We start from the raw sequence: 17,477 nt of genomic DNA, 5'->3' as shown, positions 1-17,477 counted from the left end.
TACTTTCGTCCATGTCCCTTTTCAATTTCAAATCTGCCCGAGCCTGCGTTAAGTAAGCTTTCAGTCATAAGCGCTACGAGGCCTCCGGGTAGATAGCGCTATATAAGTGCAAGTTTCATTCATTCATTCATTCATTCAATTTCCTTATTGCGAATCGCAAGGATTCACAATTAGGGAATCGCAAAACGGTTTCCTAGTACATCTGGCCCATAGTGTTTATTAAGAGGTCAAATAGGCTTGAGATAAGAATTACGGATACAGAGTACATTTGAAATATGAGTTAGTTTCAATTTATTTTTGTTTAAGAAGTACTATGTTCCACAGTCTAATTGCATTTACTAAAAAGGACGAGAGTTGCATGTGTAAACCTTAATCTTGACAAAGAGAATAGAAGTTTGATAATTTGATTTGTCAAGGTGGATGATAATAGCCTTACATGCATTTTTAGATGTTCATATTGAATACCCTGCCTGATCAGTAATTGCTGCTATACCAACACACATGATCATTCCAGTTTAGCGTAAATACATTCTGAAAAGCTGCTGCAGCATCTGGAGGTCACCACAAAGTATTTTGCTCATTTCTGCATTACCAGCAATACACTGTGACAAAAATATAGTTGATATCGCATCTGGATTATGGTAACGTACTGTACCTGGGAGCGTGTTAAATGCATACAGAGACTCCAATATATCCAGAACGCAGCAGCACGCCTAGTTTTGATGCTACCAAAGAGAGCCTCTTCTAAGAGGGCTTTAGCCTCCCTTCACTGGCTTCCGATCAGGGAGAGAGTTCTGTTCAAGGCTCTGTGTTAGCCATCGAATCACACAAATGAAAGGGCCCCACCTACCTGCATGACTTAATAAATCCATATTCCCTGACGCATCAATTAAGATCTAGTGGGACGGGGCTGGTGAGTATCCCTACCATCAGAAGAGCCAAGATGGGGGGACGCTCCTTTCGCTATCTGGCAGCTCAGCAGTGGAATAAACTCCCTCAGGGCCTCTGGCTGGAGGTCTCGGAGACTATTTTCTGTAAAGAGCTGAAAACTCACCTTTTTCCCTCTGATTAAATTCCCCTCACTTGTTTTCAGCTTAAGGTCCTCTGTGAGAGGCGTGTTTCAGTAGGTATCGCAGTGCGGGATACACTATCCTAGTCTATCCATGCGCTTTTTAAATGTGACTATTATGATTATTTAACTGTCGCTGTCAATAGAACACAATGAACATTTTCGGTGGAAAGAATGAGAAAGCAGAAATACTTTCTGCCTAAACGATGTTCGAAAGAACTATGGGTCTCATTATGAAGGCGGAGGGACCGCCACTGCCGGGTCAGCAGTGGCGGTCTCTCCGCCATCTGGCTCCCATTTCCCCCACCACATTAGGATGGAGGAGAGAATTGCTTACTGACCGCAGCGGTCACAAAGACTGCCCTCCACACTTCCGCCATGGCAATCGTCACGATGGCCTGGCAGAGCGGTCAGCATGTGTAAAATGGTGGCGGTGCCTAGCAGGCACAGCCTGCCAGATTACAATGCGGGCGTCAGCCAGCCTTTCCATGGCAGTTCCACCGCCATAGAAAGGCTGGCTGATGCTTGGTCCTGGGGCCTTTATGGGCCCCCTCTGTGTGAGGGGAGGGTGTATGTGCACTGGGAGGGTACCCTTGGTACTCCCCTTACATTTCCATGCACAAGGTGGCTGGCACCGTGTGGTACCTGCCACGTTGTGCATTGCGAATAGTGATGCAGCCAGCAGCACTGTACGCAATGATCAGGGGCCTAGATGCACCCGCCATAGTGGCGGGCACACCCTTATGCACTCAGTGGGACCACCACCTTACCGGCGGGCGATCCCGGCTCCGCAGCATTGTCAGGCGGGCTGATGTCCACCCGCCATCGTAATGAGCCCCCATGTACTTTCTACTTTGAAGACATTAGTTCAGATAGATTGAGCAATGACCCTAGGTGATGGACCTTCTAGTTAGTGTCAGGAAAGCCACAATTTCGACTCGCCAATTTAATTTGACCATGCATGAGGAAGTGCACTCCCTCCCTTGTTGGGATTTTAATTTTGATGATTAACATGGATCAAACAATTGATTTGAAGTAGATGGGAACTAAAGACTATTATGTTAATCGGTATTGAATGGGTAATTTAAATATTAAGTGGATAATCTAAATCATTGAACAAAACGTCCATCTTATCAGCAGTTTCATTCGTAATAGTTACTACAGCTTAAATAGCAGTGAAACATTGATGCTCCCTGGACCACCTAATGTGTAATTGGGCTCGATTTGAAAGAGAGAGCGGCATGACTCAATGCTGATGTTCTTTTTCTGTTTGAATATATTTTATTTCACTTTTGAGATGTGCAAAAGGACCAGCATGCAACAGGGTATCCACACGCATAGAAATAATACGTATTCCTCAGATCTGAGAGAAAGGAAAAAAAGCACTTCAAATTATCAGAACCAAGGGGCATATTATCAAGGGGGTTTATCTCCGCTTTTTTGGCTTTAGAAGCCAAGAAAGCGGAGATAAAATTATCTCCCTATTACCAAGCTGCCGCTAACACCAGTTAGCGACAGCTAGTAGGAGATAGCGACCATCTTGGGCCCCACTTTGCATGTCAGTGATATTTATCCCTAATGAGATGCAAAGTGGGCGTGCCAAGATGTTAGAGACTGAAAACAGTCCCTAACATCGCTATCTCCTATTACCAACTTTTGGAGATATTCGCGCTAAGCGGGAATATCTCCAAAAGCTAACACCTGCCCTGAGCAGTTGTTAGCCATGTTATCCAATAGGAGGTGGATAACATGGCTAAGAGCATTTGCTCGATAATGCATGAATATCGCTGACTTTTCAGCGATATTCATGCATTTCGGCCGTTTATTATCGCATTTGCGATAAACCTTGTTAATAGCAAGGTTTATCTGCGAAAAAAATCGCCGATGTGCGGCGATAATTTTTGTCTCTAAACAAGTTAGAGACAAAAATTATCGCTAGTTGTTGGTAATATGCCCCCAGATTCCTACTGCGGAGATCTGGAGACTCTATAGAGGCCCCTCCTCCCTCCATGGACTATTCGAGTGCATACACCAACTGCCTACGATACGTCAATAGAATGCACTAACCTGAAGCAGAGTTTAATAATACAATACATAACTGGAGTGTATAATGCCAGCAGGCATAGCCCGGCTGAGATATAATACAGGTCAAAGAGTCCTGCACATTTCTTCAAAAAAGTAGGGTGAGCCCAGTATCAGTAGGAGTCTGTGACTAGGTATTCAGGGAAAGTTTTCCAAATAGGGTTGTATTCAAGCAAATGTTCATTCGCCTTATAGATTAAGTTTGAAAAAGCGGCTAGCAAAGTCATGTCTTTGTACCAGTCCGCTATCTGAGGGGAAGCATTCGATTTAAATTTTCCAAAAATGCTATTTTTTTGTGGCAAATAAGAATGTGAGCCATTGGATGTGAGACCATTGATACAATCTGTATCATTCCAGGTTTAGTGAGGGCCTGACTGTAAATGACAGTACAGTATGTAACTTCGATATGGCAATGGATGGGTACCCAGACTATGTGCATATGGGATGCCAGAATCTTGATGAATCTGTGACTAAAGAGGAGGCATTCCCCCACACTGAACCATGAAGCTTGTAGTTTAGTATGACTGTAGTTAACGTCCAATTCTGATGCCTAAATGGTATGGTAAAAAAGGGTATGGGAAATTCTCCTTATCTTTGCATGGAATGAGTGCACAGCATAGCTTAGGAGTTCTAATACCCTGCTGAAGACCTTTGACCATTGTTTGGCATAAATATAGGTTAAAACATGTTGGTAGTTTATTGATTCTCTATGGTCAGATGAATCATTGTGTTTCATCCGGTGACCATACCTTTAGTTTTTAGTCGCTACCAGGGGAACTCACTAATAAAGGAAGTTTCTTGTGAATACCCCTAGGTAATTTTTGTTCTTATGACTGGACCATTGTATGTGTTCTGAAATAGATATAAAAGAACTCCCAGGTCCATGGTTTTTTGGTTAAGTTCGTTGGGGTGGCATTATTCTTACCCGAGTGTGAGAGGTCGCTGAAGATAAAGCATACAATGATATGTTATAGGTGAGACGACCTCTCAAATACCTTTTGATGATCTCACTCATCTGCTTTCCAACTGTGAAAGGACAAGTGGGACCATAGGTTTCAGTTCTCAGTTTTGTGTGATTAGAGTGTATGGTATGTAAAGCCTTCAAGACCACTGTCCAATAATTGCTGATACTTGGACAGGCCCAGAGGATGTGTATGATGTCCACAGCAGCAGGACACAGCAGCGGGAATTGCGGGGCTATGTGGTTCTGGTGCAGTTTATATGGGGACCAATGCTATGCATGCTGTATTTTGAAATATCTGAACATTAGACGTACCTCCGGTTAGTCCCTGTCATGAAGGGATATCATGGCAGCCCATTTGTCATCTATATAGGCCATCTGGCGCTTCCTAGACCACCTCTCTTGTAAGTATTTCAGAGTCAGTTGAGAGTGCAATTCTGAGATTATCACTGTGTAAATGCGAGAAATCTGACTTTTGTATGAGCCCAGCTATTTAAGGTATTCATGGAAAGTAGAGGGTGAAGCCATATATATATATATATATATATATATATATATATATATATATATATATATATATATATATATATATATATATATATATATATATATATATATATATATATATATATATATATATATCTATATATATATATATATATATATATATATATATCTATATATATATATATATATATATATATATATATTTAAAACTTTTTATTAACTTTGCAGAAAACAGTGGTAAGCGTCACAATCATACAATTCAAGACATACAATTGTACCTTAGAAAAGTCAAAGCAAAAGAAAGGGGTTGTGCACCTTTGATATTACTCATTACAGTTCATCATTATACATTCAACAATGCGAGTGGTTCGTCAACCCGGGTAGTCTGGGGGGGTTCGCAAATGTGGACCAGATATTGACCCAATTCTGCGGGCATCCCCTGGCCAGATAGACTGTCTTCTCCTGGAGCATGCACCAGTGCATGCCGTTTTCAAGGGACCAAGTTTCGGGGGCCCCACAGCCCCCCACAACCCAGCAATGTTCCTCTTTGCGATTGCGAAGCCCAGTGTGGCCCAATTCCTCCCACGGGATGACAGGTCAGTGGGCTCCCATATATTCCGTAGACACCTCTTCGCCTCAACCCGTAGCTCCACCTCCCACACCTCCTGCATGCAATGGTGTATCCACTGCCAATAAACTTGGAGCAATGGGCACTCCCATATTGTAATTTATATTTATTGTAATTGTAATTTATATTTATTGTAATTGTAATTTATATTTATATAGTGCATTATCACCAACGGTCTCTAAGCGCTTGCTTTGGGAACCCGTCCTGATTTTTCCCTGTGAGATAACCCGTACTGGGCACCCCCAGGGTGAAAGCCAGGTATCCCGCCGTGGGGGGCCATAGTGGTGATTAAGAATGCTATTGCCCGGAGTTGCAGAGTGTGAACCCGTGATTCGAGCAGGCACCGAAGCGAGAATTATCGAGTCCGTGGACATTTTGGGCTCAAGACCCTGCCGCGTCAGGAATTGTACCCTGGTCCCGGGTCTGACCTCTGCTTCATGGTCTGCCTCATCTAACCATTGAGCCACACTTCTCCACTATATGATGTGGAAGAATGTCCCTACCTCTCCACATCCCCTCCTACAGAGCCCATCCGTACTGCGGCCCATCAGTTGCAATCTCGTCCCTGAAATGTAAACTCGATGGAGAGTTTTAGACTGAATCAAGCGAAGTCTGGCTGATATGGCCACTTCCTTAGGGGATGCTAACACACTTTTCCACTCTTCCTCGTCTATTTCCAACCCATAGGACTCCCACTTTCTTTTAACGGATTGCAAGACATCTGGGGAGTTGTTTAAAAATGTTTATATGTGAGGGAGATGGCATGTTCGGGGAGGTGGCCATCCAGTAATCTGTCCTTGAAGGGGGACGAGGCTCGGGGAAGAGTCCTCGGGGGGATGTTGGATTGGAGGGAGTGCCTGACCTGCATGTAATGATAAAGTTCTGTGTGTTCAAGTTCATATGTATGCTGGAGTGAGGCAAAGGACACTACACCACCTGAACCTCACAAGTCTCCTATGTGGAAGATCCCAATCAAGTCCCAGTTGCGGAACCCTTTTTTGCGGCTCAGGTTACCTAAACTTTTCGAAGCCCACAACGGGGTAGGCATAGTCAGGGTGTCGGCCAAGCCCAATTTCCTTTGCACTATGTGCCATATTTGTACTGAATGCTTGGTGGGCTAGGTAAGCGGGTATCTGCCAGGCCTAGAGTACAGCGCCGCCTCAAAATTCCCCCCTGGTAAGAGCCACCGGTCCATTCCGTACCCCGGGTCGTTACCATCGCAGTACGTGCACTGATTGATGGCCAAGAGGTGAGCAGCCCATTAGCATTTACGAATGTCCGGGAGCGCTATGCCTCCATCAAACCAGCCTAACGTAAGCTTCTGGAGGGAGATACGGGACACCCCGGACCACAGTAGCTCCCTAAGCGTGGTCTCGAGACTGTGGAACCTCTGCAGGGCATATAGAAATCTCGGCAGTGCCATCATTTTAAAGAGTGACGCCCTACCTAGCAGGGACGACGGGAGCTTCCGCCAGGAGGCCGAGTTCCTCTTGAACTGTTGCAGAGGTGGCAGGAGATTCCTCTCGTACCGGGTGGCCGCGTCTTTGGAGATAAAAATCCCCAGGTATTTAAACCCATCTGTGGCGGTTTTAATCAGGCAGTTCCGGGGGTCCGCCGGAGGGTCGCCGTGAAGGACATACATGACGGACTTGCCCCAGTTAATACTGTATCCTGAGTTCCTCCTGAAACTAGTAAAAATGTACATGGCTACCATGAGTGACTTGTGAGGGCTTGTGAGGTATAGAAGGATGTTGTCTGCGTAAAGCGATAGCCTGTCCTCCCAACCGTCTGCCCATCGGAGCCCCTTTAGAGAAAGGTCTTGTCTGATCCAGCTAGTGGCTCCAGAGACAGGGCAACAGGGTGAAGCCATCATTAATGGTGTGTCATTTATGGGAAAATGCTGCCGAAGGACTAGGATTGGCGTTTCAGTATGGACTTTTGTTATGAGGAGCAGGGTCAAAAATTATTTGCATATAGCTGGGTTCAAACTTGGGTGGCGTAGTGAGCAAAAGGACAATGGATTTAAGTGAATGTTTGATTTATACGTCTTTCCGTCCATCATTTGTTGCTGCAGCATTTTTTGCCCTAAGTGGGATGGGTATGCCCAGATGTGGGTTCCCTGCTTGCTGTGCCACTGGATTCAAGCTAGTCTCGCTGATGAGGGGTGATACCCTGAAACCGGTCCCAGGATGGTTGTTTCTGGTACAGGGAGGACCTGGCTTGGCAGTTCAGACTGGACTGTTCCCATGAAGAACAGGGCCAAGACTGATTTTCATATGGCTGGGTCCAAACTGGGGTGGAGTAGTCAGAAAGGATTTAACCAAGATCTTTTGACTGGGAAGGAATGTTTATTTGATTCAGCATTCTATCCAGCATTTGTTGCTGCTGTATTTATTTGGGACTGGTATCAAAACAACTGAGTGAATTTCCATGCTTGTGAACTTGGGAGTCCGAACTCCAGGGCTTATTTACAAGGCTCTTGCGGCTCTATTGTGTCACTTTTTTATGACGCACCAGTGGTGTAACCTGCTGCCTCATATTTACAAGGACACGTAAAGCACCCTTGCGTGAAAGGATGTGTGCAATGGGTGTTGCTGTGGGTGTTCCCACGCATCACCCTTGGATTCTACTGCATTTCCTGATTTACAGGAAATTGTAAACCTGGAAATGCATCAGCATGCTACCTCCTCCCCCGAGTTGTAGGGAGGCGCAGCAAGGAGAAATGCCTTCATTTCTCCTTATGTTTTCCTCTTTGAAATCATGCTGCATTCTGCAGCACACATAGAACAAGAAAATCACCTCTTATGATGGTTTATGTGTAGGAAGGTGTACCTTCTTGTTCATAAAAAATCATTTAAAAAAACGTTTTGAAACTTCAATGTGTGCTGCAATAAGCTGCATCAATGGAAGTTTCAAAACACCATTTTGGATTGTTTATGTGAAAGGAATGGACACTTTCCTGCATATAAACAATCACTTTCCTCAATGCATGCACCCTTGCACTATGGTACAAGGGTGCCTGCAGTAGTGCACGGCAGCTAATGATGCGCCAGCGCAGGGGAGAGCAAAGTAACCTGACCAAAACAACAAAAATCCAACTAGTAGAATCAGAGTTATGCTTTTTAAAGAATAAAGTGAATATATTCCCAAAACCACAATGCTGGACCAGGTCAAGTTCAAATCTTCAGTCCAATAGAGATGGAGCAGAACTTGGATACAGTCTCATGCTGAAAGTTTACCTTGTCAAGTTTGTGCCAAGAGTCTCATTTTCATTGTAGACTGCTTTAAGGAGCAGGGTGAGTGTCACAGGATGCTTGGTGAAGTGTAAGGAACCTGCTGGCATCAACAGTGGGCATTGCTGGAGCTTTCTAGTGCTGATCTCCATCCCCATGAGCAGTCAATGCTATAGTGTGTAGGGTCAGGCTGGTGGAGCTACATGCTGATTTATGGTGCGAGCGACAAGGTCTCAATGCAAACGGGACCGTTTGCAGTTGCAATGATCCCAGAAGCTTGATTTTAGCACTGGTGTGTCACATACAGGTCCAGAACCTGAGAGGCACAACTTGGGGGTAAGGAATTCACTGCAGCCAGTGCAGGATACTGTGGAGCCTTTTATGTCACTGAGGTTTGGATCAGGAGCCCAGCCGACTAGCTCCTGGAGTCACTCTGGGGTCCTGAGTTCCTGAGTAGATTGCTGCAAACTAGTAGTCCATGCCATGATAACATCTAGGCTGGACTATGCTAACGGCCTCTACCTTGGCCGACCAAAGGACGCGATTCAGCGATTGCAGATCGTGCAGAATGCGGCTGAGAGGCTGATTAAACACATACCGTTTAAACATCATGTCTCTCCGCACCTACGACATCTGCATTGGCTGCCAGTGGCAAGCAGAATAGAGTTTAAGGCTCTGACACTTGCCTACCAAGCCTTGCAGGGCAAGTGCCCACACTATCTTAAACTAAGACTCCCCCGCTATAAGCAAGCACGGTCTCCGCGCTCTAATGCGCAAAATTTGCTCCTTGCTCCATGCTTCTCGAAGGCTCGGCTTGGGGGTAGAACGTTCTCCGCCAGAACAGCTAAACTGTGGAATACCCTGCTACTGGATCTCCATAATGCGAGTTCAGAGCTGTGCTTCAGGAAACAGTTAAAGACCTGGCTTTTTAATCATTAACTCATTTCTTATTTCTACCACTTTCTTCCCACTTGGTACACTACCCCTCTGCTCACCAAGCGCCGGGACACCTCCGAGAGAGGTAGCTGTTGCGCTATACAAACTTCAGTATTATTATTATTATTATTAAGATGAAGCAAGAGGACAGCATACACAAGACATCACAGCAAGACAGCAGCTCCATCAGAGTAGTATTTGAGGAGACTGGCTATCCCTGTAGCAGCACAGTAGTCCTTCTTCCTGGCACAGTATCCACAGGTACAGGAGTGGTGGTGTCTAAAGTCCTTCTATTCTACCTGGAGCCCTGGTTCTGTAAGATGAGAAAAGCTACTAGCAGTGGCTTCAAAGTGCACGCCATTTCCTGTTTTTTCCTGGTCTAGATCCAAGCTGGGTCATGTGACTATGCCGGGTTGTTACGTCCTTTGCACGATAGGGCATATCATATTTAAGTGTAAGTGGGACTGGGCCCAGCTCCTTTGTCCCATCTTGCCAGTGATGTCCCATCTAGGCACACCCAAGCTCCCTATTGCGTATAGCTGTCTAGGAGGAATACACAATGGGCAACTGTCAGCTACACCCAGTAATGTGACGAGAGACAGACTGCATGTACCAAATAACTATGACAAGAAAATGATTACTTTGTAAAAGTGGCATTTTTAGAATTACAATTTAAAAGCCACCTTCACCATGAGTTAGGATTTTAAATTGTGATTTCAGAGACACCAAACATGAACTGGTTACAGGTTCCCATTTGTATATTACACTTATAAAATATATTAAGGTCATTCCAATGTTATCCTATGGCAGAGGTAGGCCTTGCAGTAGTAAAAAGAGCTTTTCACTACCAGGGCATTTAAAACATAAAACATACATGTCCTACTTTTTAAATATTGTGCAACCTACCCTCTGGGACATCCAGGCCTACCATATGGGTGACATATTTATATTAAGAATGAAGGTTTGGGCGTGACAAAAGATTTATTTTACCAGGTTGACATGGCAATGGCAAGCCTGATAAATGTTTAAAGTGCTATTTGAGTGGGTGGTACAATCAGTGCCGCAGGCCTGCTAATACCATTTAATTTACAGGACCTGGGCACATGTAGTACCACTTTACTAGAGACTTACAAGTAAACTAAATATGGCAATTGTTTATAAGCCAATTTTACCATGTTATAAGGATGGAGCACACACAATGGTTAGCACTGGACAACAGTCCTAAGGCCAAAACTAACTAATTCAGCAAAAAGTGGAGGGCAAAGGTAAAACATATGGGATGAACCTGCAGAAAAGCCCAAGTCCAACACTAATATGCCTAAATATTTCAGCTTGTAGGGGTAGCAAGAAGCGAGCAGGCCATAGTAGCTTTTTTCATGAGTAGAGCTTCACTATTTGAACAATTAATCTTGTATAAAGAAAAAGTGGAAAATCTTGTGATGATGTTCATGAGCATTGGCAGCAAAGTTGCCATGGAGGAGAGAATCAGTAAAGCATTATCTGTATAGAGGATGATGTTTACTTCACTTCCAGGCATGTGACACTTTTGACATCAGTGGCAAACCGAATAACGATCGCTATTGACTCCAGAGCGATCAAGGATATAAGGGTAGACAGTGGGTGGGCCTGTCTAGTGCTCCATTGGATACTTATCGTGTTGGAAAGGACGCCTTTTGCAGTTCACCTGTGCCATGGGATTTGAATAGAGAGTATGAATCATGTTCATGAACTTTGTACCGAAGCCCACACAGGCCATCACCCTAAACAGGTAGCCTCATTTCACTCAATTGAAAGCTTTCTCCACATCGATGGAGAGAGCCACATGCTTGTCAAGTTGTCTTGGAACAGCCATAGCAGTTGAAGCAGCATTTTGATATTGTCCTGTGAGGAATGACCTGGAAAAAAGCCCACTTGAATTTTATGAACAGGACCCAGGTCACCGTCTTCAGCTGCTTACCTAGTACTTTCACACAATCTTTTAGATCACTATTTTAGAGGGTTATCAGTCATTTGGTAGAGGTCCTATATGTGCGCTGTTGAATTTGTGCCAGGTACCATCAATAGTTGAAGCTTTAATGAACAGCTGCGTTAGGAGAAGGATGCATTTCTGTGCCCTTTTTGCCTTCTGTGCTACTCAGTTTTTTCCCTGTATTTATGTGCCCTCTTTCCTCTGTGACACTTGTTTTTTCTGTATTCCTGTGCCTTTTTTGCCTTCTGTGCCACTCGTTTTGTCCCTGTATCTCTTCGCCCTCTTACCTCTGTGACACTTGTTTTTCCTGTATTTCTGTGACCTTCTTGCCTTCTGTGACACTCGATTCTTTCCCTGAGTTCTGTGCCCTCTTGTTTTCTGTGACACTCGTTTTTCCTGAATTTCTGTGCCCTTCTTGCCTGCTGTGCCACTCATTTTTTCCCTGTATTTCTGTGCCCTGTTGCCTTCTGTGACACTCGTTTTTCCTGTATTTCTGTGTCCTTTTTGCCTTCTGTGCCACTAATTTTTTCCCTGTATTTCTGTACCCTCTTGCCTCTGTGACACTCATTTGTCCAGTATTTCTGTGCCCATTTTGCCTTATGTGCCACTCGTTTTTTCCCTGTATTTCTGTGCCCTCTTGCCCTCTGTGACACTTGTTTTCCCTCAATCTTGTTCCCTTTCTGCATTTGTGCCAGTTGCCTTCCCTCGTTATTTGTGCCCTTTTGCCTTCTGTCCCCTTCATTGTCCCTCACCGCCCCTGCCACTGTGACCCCTGTGGCCCCGCCCCCCTAACTGCCCACTGGCAATTCGCTGCCCCTGCCTCCCAGCTGCTCCTCCCTTCCACATCCCCATATAGGCCGGCTGCTGCACAGTGAGGAGAGTGACCCTTGACCCCACTAGGTAGGTCGCTCCCCCTCCGCACAGCACCGCCTGTGTGTCTCTACCCCCAGCTGACACTGCTGAGGAAGTTTGAGGCCCTCCACCACCCACAGGCTACCACCTGCACCTCATTCCTGGTGGCCAGTGGTAGGCAGTATGTTTGTTCATCTTCCGCTTTATTGTTTTATTGTATTGCCTGTATTTCATTGTTGTGTCTGTGACTGCTGTTGTTCTGTCTTCCCCCGCTGCCTGTTCGTGGTCCGTGCCCGTTTTCCTCCCTCTGTTCCCCTCGCTGTCACCGTGTCTCTCAGCCCGGTTTTTCCTTCTGTACCCCTCGCTGCCCTGTGTCTCTGCCCAGTTTTTCCTTGCGTACCCCTCGCTGCCCCGGTGCCTCTCTGCCCGTTTTTGCCTACTGTTTCTCAGCTGCCCCTGTATTCTTGTGCCCTTTTTGCCTTCTGTGCCACTTGTTTTTTCCCTATATTTCTGTGCCCTCTTGCTTTCTGTGACAATTGTTTTCCCTTGTTTTTGGTGCCCTTTTGCTTTCTCTTACCTTCATCATTTGGTACTGCCGCTGCATCTCCTGCGGCCCTGCCACCCTGACTGCCCAATCACTGCCCCCGCCTTCCTCCTCCCAGCGGCACTTCCCTCCTATCTTCCCAAAGATGCGCCTAAGGCATGACCGTCTGCGCCCATCCGCACCTGGACAGCACCCAGTGCCAGAGCCCCTTCCCCCAGCACCCGCCATGACGACCGCCACCACTATGACACCAGCACTCTGCACGCTCTCAACTGTGGACGGACCCACACCTGCTTCAAGGCTGACCCAAAACGCACACATGGTCCCTTCACCTGCCGGAACTGCAGCTACACCAGCCTCAGAGCCGATGAACCACCCGCCAAGAAAGACCCCAACCACCTATGATGCATACTACTGAACACCCGCTCCGCAAGAAAACACGCCGTTGAGCTCTGGGACCTGCTCAACACAACATCCCCTGACATCAACTTCCTGACAGAGACCTAGTTGAATGACTCCTCCTCAGCAGACATCCCCATAGCCATCCCAGATGGCTACAAGATTGCCCGCAGAGACCGCAACAACGGAGTCAGAGGAGGAACCGCCATAGTCAGCAAGAACAGCATCAGGGTCTCGACTAGCACCAATGAAGCGCTCAGCACCGCAGAACACATGCACTTCCAGATCCAATTAGTCCCTAACTCCACCCTCAGAGGGACCCTCGTCTACCGACCCCCCAGACCCCGTCCCCTGTTCAGTGACTCCATCACTGACTACAACAGCACACATGCCCTGACCTCCACCGACTACATCCACCTCGGAGACCTGAACTTTCACCTTGAGAACAAGGACAACAACTAAACGACCCTGATCGATAACCTTGCCAACTTCGGACAGAAGCAACTCGTCACAACGCCCACCCACTCTGCCAGCCACACCCTCGACCCCGATTCTCCTCAAGCCTGCACGTCTCCGTCAGCCACACCACCGAACTCCTCTGGGCCGACCACCGCTGCATCCACTTCGCCTTCCAGAAACCCACCAAACACCACCGCACCCAACAAATCCCCCACTGCTGCTGGAGCAAAATCACTGAAGACCAACTGCACGCAAACCTCGCTCTCAGCCCACCCACCGAACCCTACAACACCGACAAAGCTGCCCACAGCCTCAGACGCTGGATCGAGGACTGTGCCAACACCCTCGCCCTGCTGAAGAAACCCCCCACAGAGACACCAGCAAGAGGGCCAGCTGGTTCACCCCAGGACTCCTTGCCTCCAAGCAAGCCTGCCAGAAACTGGAGAAGAAATGGCACAGTGAACAAACTCCGGATAGCCATGCAGCACACAAGGACGCCATCCGCAACCACCACCACCTCATCAGGGCGGCCAATAGGACCTCCTTCAAAGACAGCAGCGCACACTATAGCAAGGAGCTCTCTAACCCCAGCTCCAACACCAACGACATCCCGCTGTCGCAAGCCCTGTGTGACTGCCTCGCCACATTCTTCCACTGCAAGGTAGCAGATATTTATGACAGTTTCAACACCCAGACAGCCCTAACAGACAAGTACACAACAGACCCTCCGCACACCATCTACCACGACCCCCTGCTAGCTTGGGCCAGTGTGTGCATCGATGACACCATCAAGACCATGGGCACAAACCACTCCGGCTCTCCGCCAGACCCATTCCCGCACCCCTTCTTCAACAAAGCAAGCAGCTCCATCGCACCCCACCTGCACAATGTCATCAATCTCTCCCTCGGGACTGCGACCTTCCCAGAGATCTGGAAACATGCTGAGATCAATGCCCTACTAAAAAAACCTAAGGCAGAACCAAGAGACCTCAAGAACTTCCGTCCCATCTCTCTGCTCCCCTTCCCGGCCAAGGTCATCGAGAAAATCGTCAACAGACAGCTAACCAGATACCTTGAAGAAAACAGAATCCTGGACCCTTCCCAGTCAGAATTCCGCAGCAACCACAGCACCGAGACTGCCCTCATCGCTGCCACCGAAAACACGAGGACCGTGCTGGACAACGGTGAGAGTGCAGCACTCATCCTCCTAGACCTCTCTGCCGCCTTCGACACTGTCTACCACTGCACTTTACGTGCACGCCTCCACGCCACAGGGATGTGAGACAAGGCTCTGGAATAGACCACCTCCTTCCTCTCCAACAGAACCCAGAGCGTCCGCCTCCCCCATTCTGTACCAAAGCCTCCGAGATCATCTGGGCGTACTCCAGCAATCCTCCCTCAGCCCGACACTGTTCAACATTTACATGGCCCCGCTCGCACACGTCACCTGACAGCACAACCGCAACATAATCTCTTATGCTGATGACACTCAACTGATCCTCTCCCTCACCAAGGACCCTATCACCGCCAAAGCCAACCTCCACAAAGGAATGAAGGCCGTCGCCGACTGGATAAAGATCAGTCGTCTGAAGCTGAACCCGGACAAGGTGGAGGTCCTCATTCTCGGCTCCAACCCTTCAGCCTGGGACGACTCCTGGTGGCCGACGGCACTGGGTGCAGCCCCGATACCCACCGACAACGCAAGCAACCTGGTAAACATCCTCGACTCAACGATCTTATTGACCAAGCAAGTCAATGCCATCTCCTCCTCCTGCTTCAACACCCTCCGCATGCTCCGCAAGATCTACAGATGGATCCCGACAGATGCAAGAAAGACAGTCACCCAGGCCCTCGTCAGAAGCAGACTCGACTATGGAAATACCCTCTACAAGGTAGCCCTTACCAAGCTCATTAAACGACTACAATGCATCCAAAACACCTTGGCACAACTGATCCTCGACATACCACGACACTGCCACATTATCCCCACTTGAGAAACCTGCACTGGCTCCCCATCAACAAGAGAATATCTTTCAAGCTCCTCTTCAACGTACACAAAGCACTCCACAAGACCAGCCCAGCCTACCTCAACAGGCGGCTCTCCTTCTACATCCCCAACCGCTAGCTACGCTCCGCCGACCTCTCACTCGCCACCGACCCACACATCTGAAGAACAACCACCGGCAGGAGATCCTTCTCCTACCTCGCCGCCAAGACATGGAACACCCTCCCACTGATCCTACGTCAGACTCAAGACCTGCTGACCTTCAGGAAGATTCTCATGACCTCGCTGTTCAATCAGTAGCGCCCCCCTCCCCAGCGCTTTGAGACCCTCGCTGGTATGTAGTGCGCTTTACAAACAATTGATTGACTGACGCTTAAATTGGATGTAACTTTTTTATAATCAAATATAAAGCAAGATTTCTTCCCCAGGTACCTTTACAGAGGCCATGGTTTTGATAGCCTCCAATATTTCCTCTATTGTAAGCTCTTGATAAAACTCAGTTTGCATTTATAAGGTTAGTTTTGGAATGGGCAGAAACTATGCTTGCTTTGATTGTCTGGAATATTAGGTAGCAACTTCTCCCGTGATCTATTATGGGTCAGTCAACAGTCAACCATCAATGGATCGCATAGTTGGTATAGCTGAGTCAGCCTCCCTCTGTTTCAATCGAAAGGTGAGAAGTCTATTGACCTTTTCACCTTCTTCAAACTTTTTGCATTTAGTTAGAGTACATTGCACTGATATAAAGATAAATTCTGGTAAGGAGTTGTACTCCAATGAGTTGAGTCTGTACCCTTATTGGAGAGCCTTGATATCATGATCCAGGCTTTCTCTTTGAGTGTTGAGTTGGGATATTTTAGCGGCTGCATCTCCGAAAATGATACATCAAGCATATGCCTTCTTAGATGCCCATAAGCTTTGTGTAGAGGAGACTGGATCTCAGGGTCCTACTCAGAAACGTCATTGTACTTCACAACTGTGCAATCATAATTTATAATTCTGCAGTACAAATAACATACTAAGATGCAACCAACAACAAGGAAGTGTACAAACACATGAATAAATATATCTACAATGATGTAGCCCAATTTGGCCGGTCTACTAACCCCTCGATCCAAATATAGTCCTATTCATGCACAATAGGGACAACAAAACAGCAACCTTGTACAAGCAACCAGCTTGTTACATTCACAACCCTCAGCTGCGCCACTTAGAGGAAAACAGTGCTAGAGCAGGTCAACTAAAAAAAAGTATATCAGCTGTACCACTAGGAGAAAGCCAGTAGAGAGGCGGATCATATCATAAAGAAGCATTTCATAAAGGAACGTATTAAAATGGTCTTCTTTTCTTGTGAAAAAGAAGCTTCCCTTCCCCCTTAGGGGACCTATGGGGTTGATATGTTGATGTGTTGTATACAAATGTTACCATTAGATTAACTATATACACATAAACACAACATTCCTCTTGAATCTGTTTGAGTGTTTATCTTTTTATTCAGTGTTTTGTATAGCGCGATCGTGACTCCTTAGGGTATCTGAGCGCTTCACAGTACAGGACATGATAACTCTTACAGTACAATATTCTGTATAGCATTTATTATGTTAAAGTACAGTTCAAAGTTGTCACAACGACTTCTCTTGATAAATACTAGAGAAACCATGTCATTAGGTGAAGCAAGAACCTGCAATGAAAAAATGAAATGCGTTTTATTAGCAAAAAGCGCTTGTGCCTTTAAGTGAGAGGATTTGGGCGAGTCTTGTGTGGATGCTCTATAATGTTTATGGTAGGAATTTGCTCATTAGAAAGATCTTGGCTTCTTTCTTGAATTTTGTG

Source organism: Lissotriton vulgaris, chromosome 6 (assembly GCF_964263255.1).
Source record: "Lissotriton vulgaris chromosome 6, aLisVul1.2, whole genome shotgun sequence".
Classification (NCBI taxonomy): Eukaryota; Metazoa; Chordata; class Amphibia; order Caudata; family Salamandridae; genus Lissotriton; species Lissotriton vulgaris.
Note: the sequence above shows the minus strand (reverse complement) of the source record.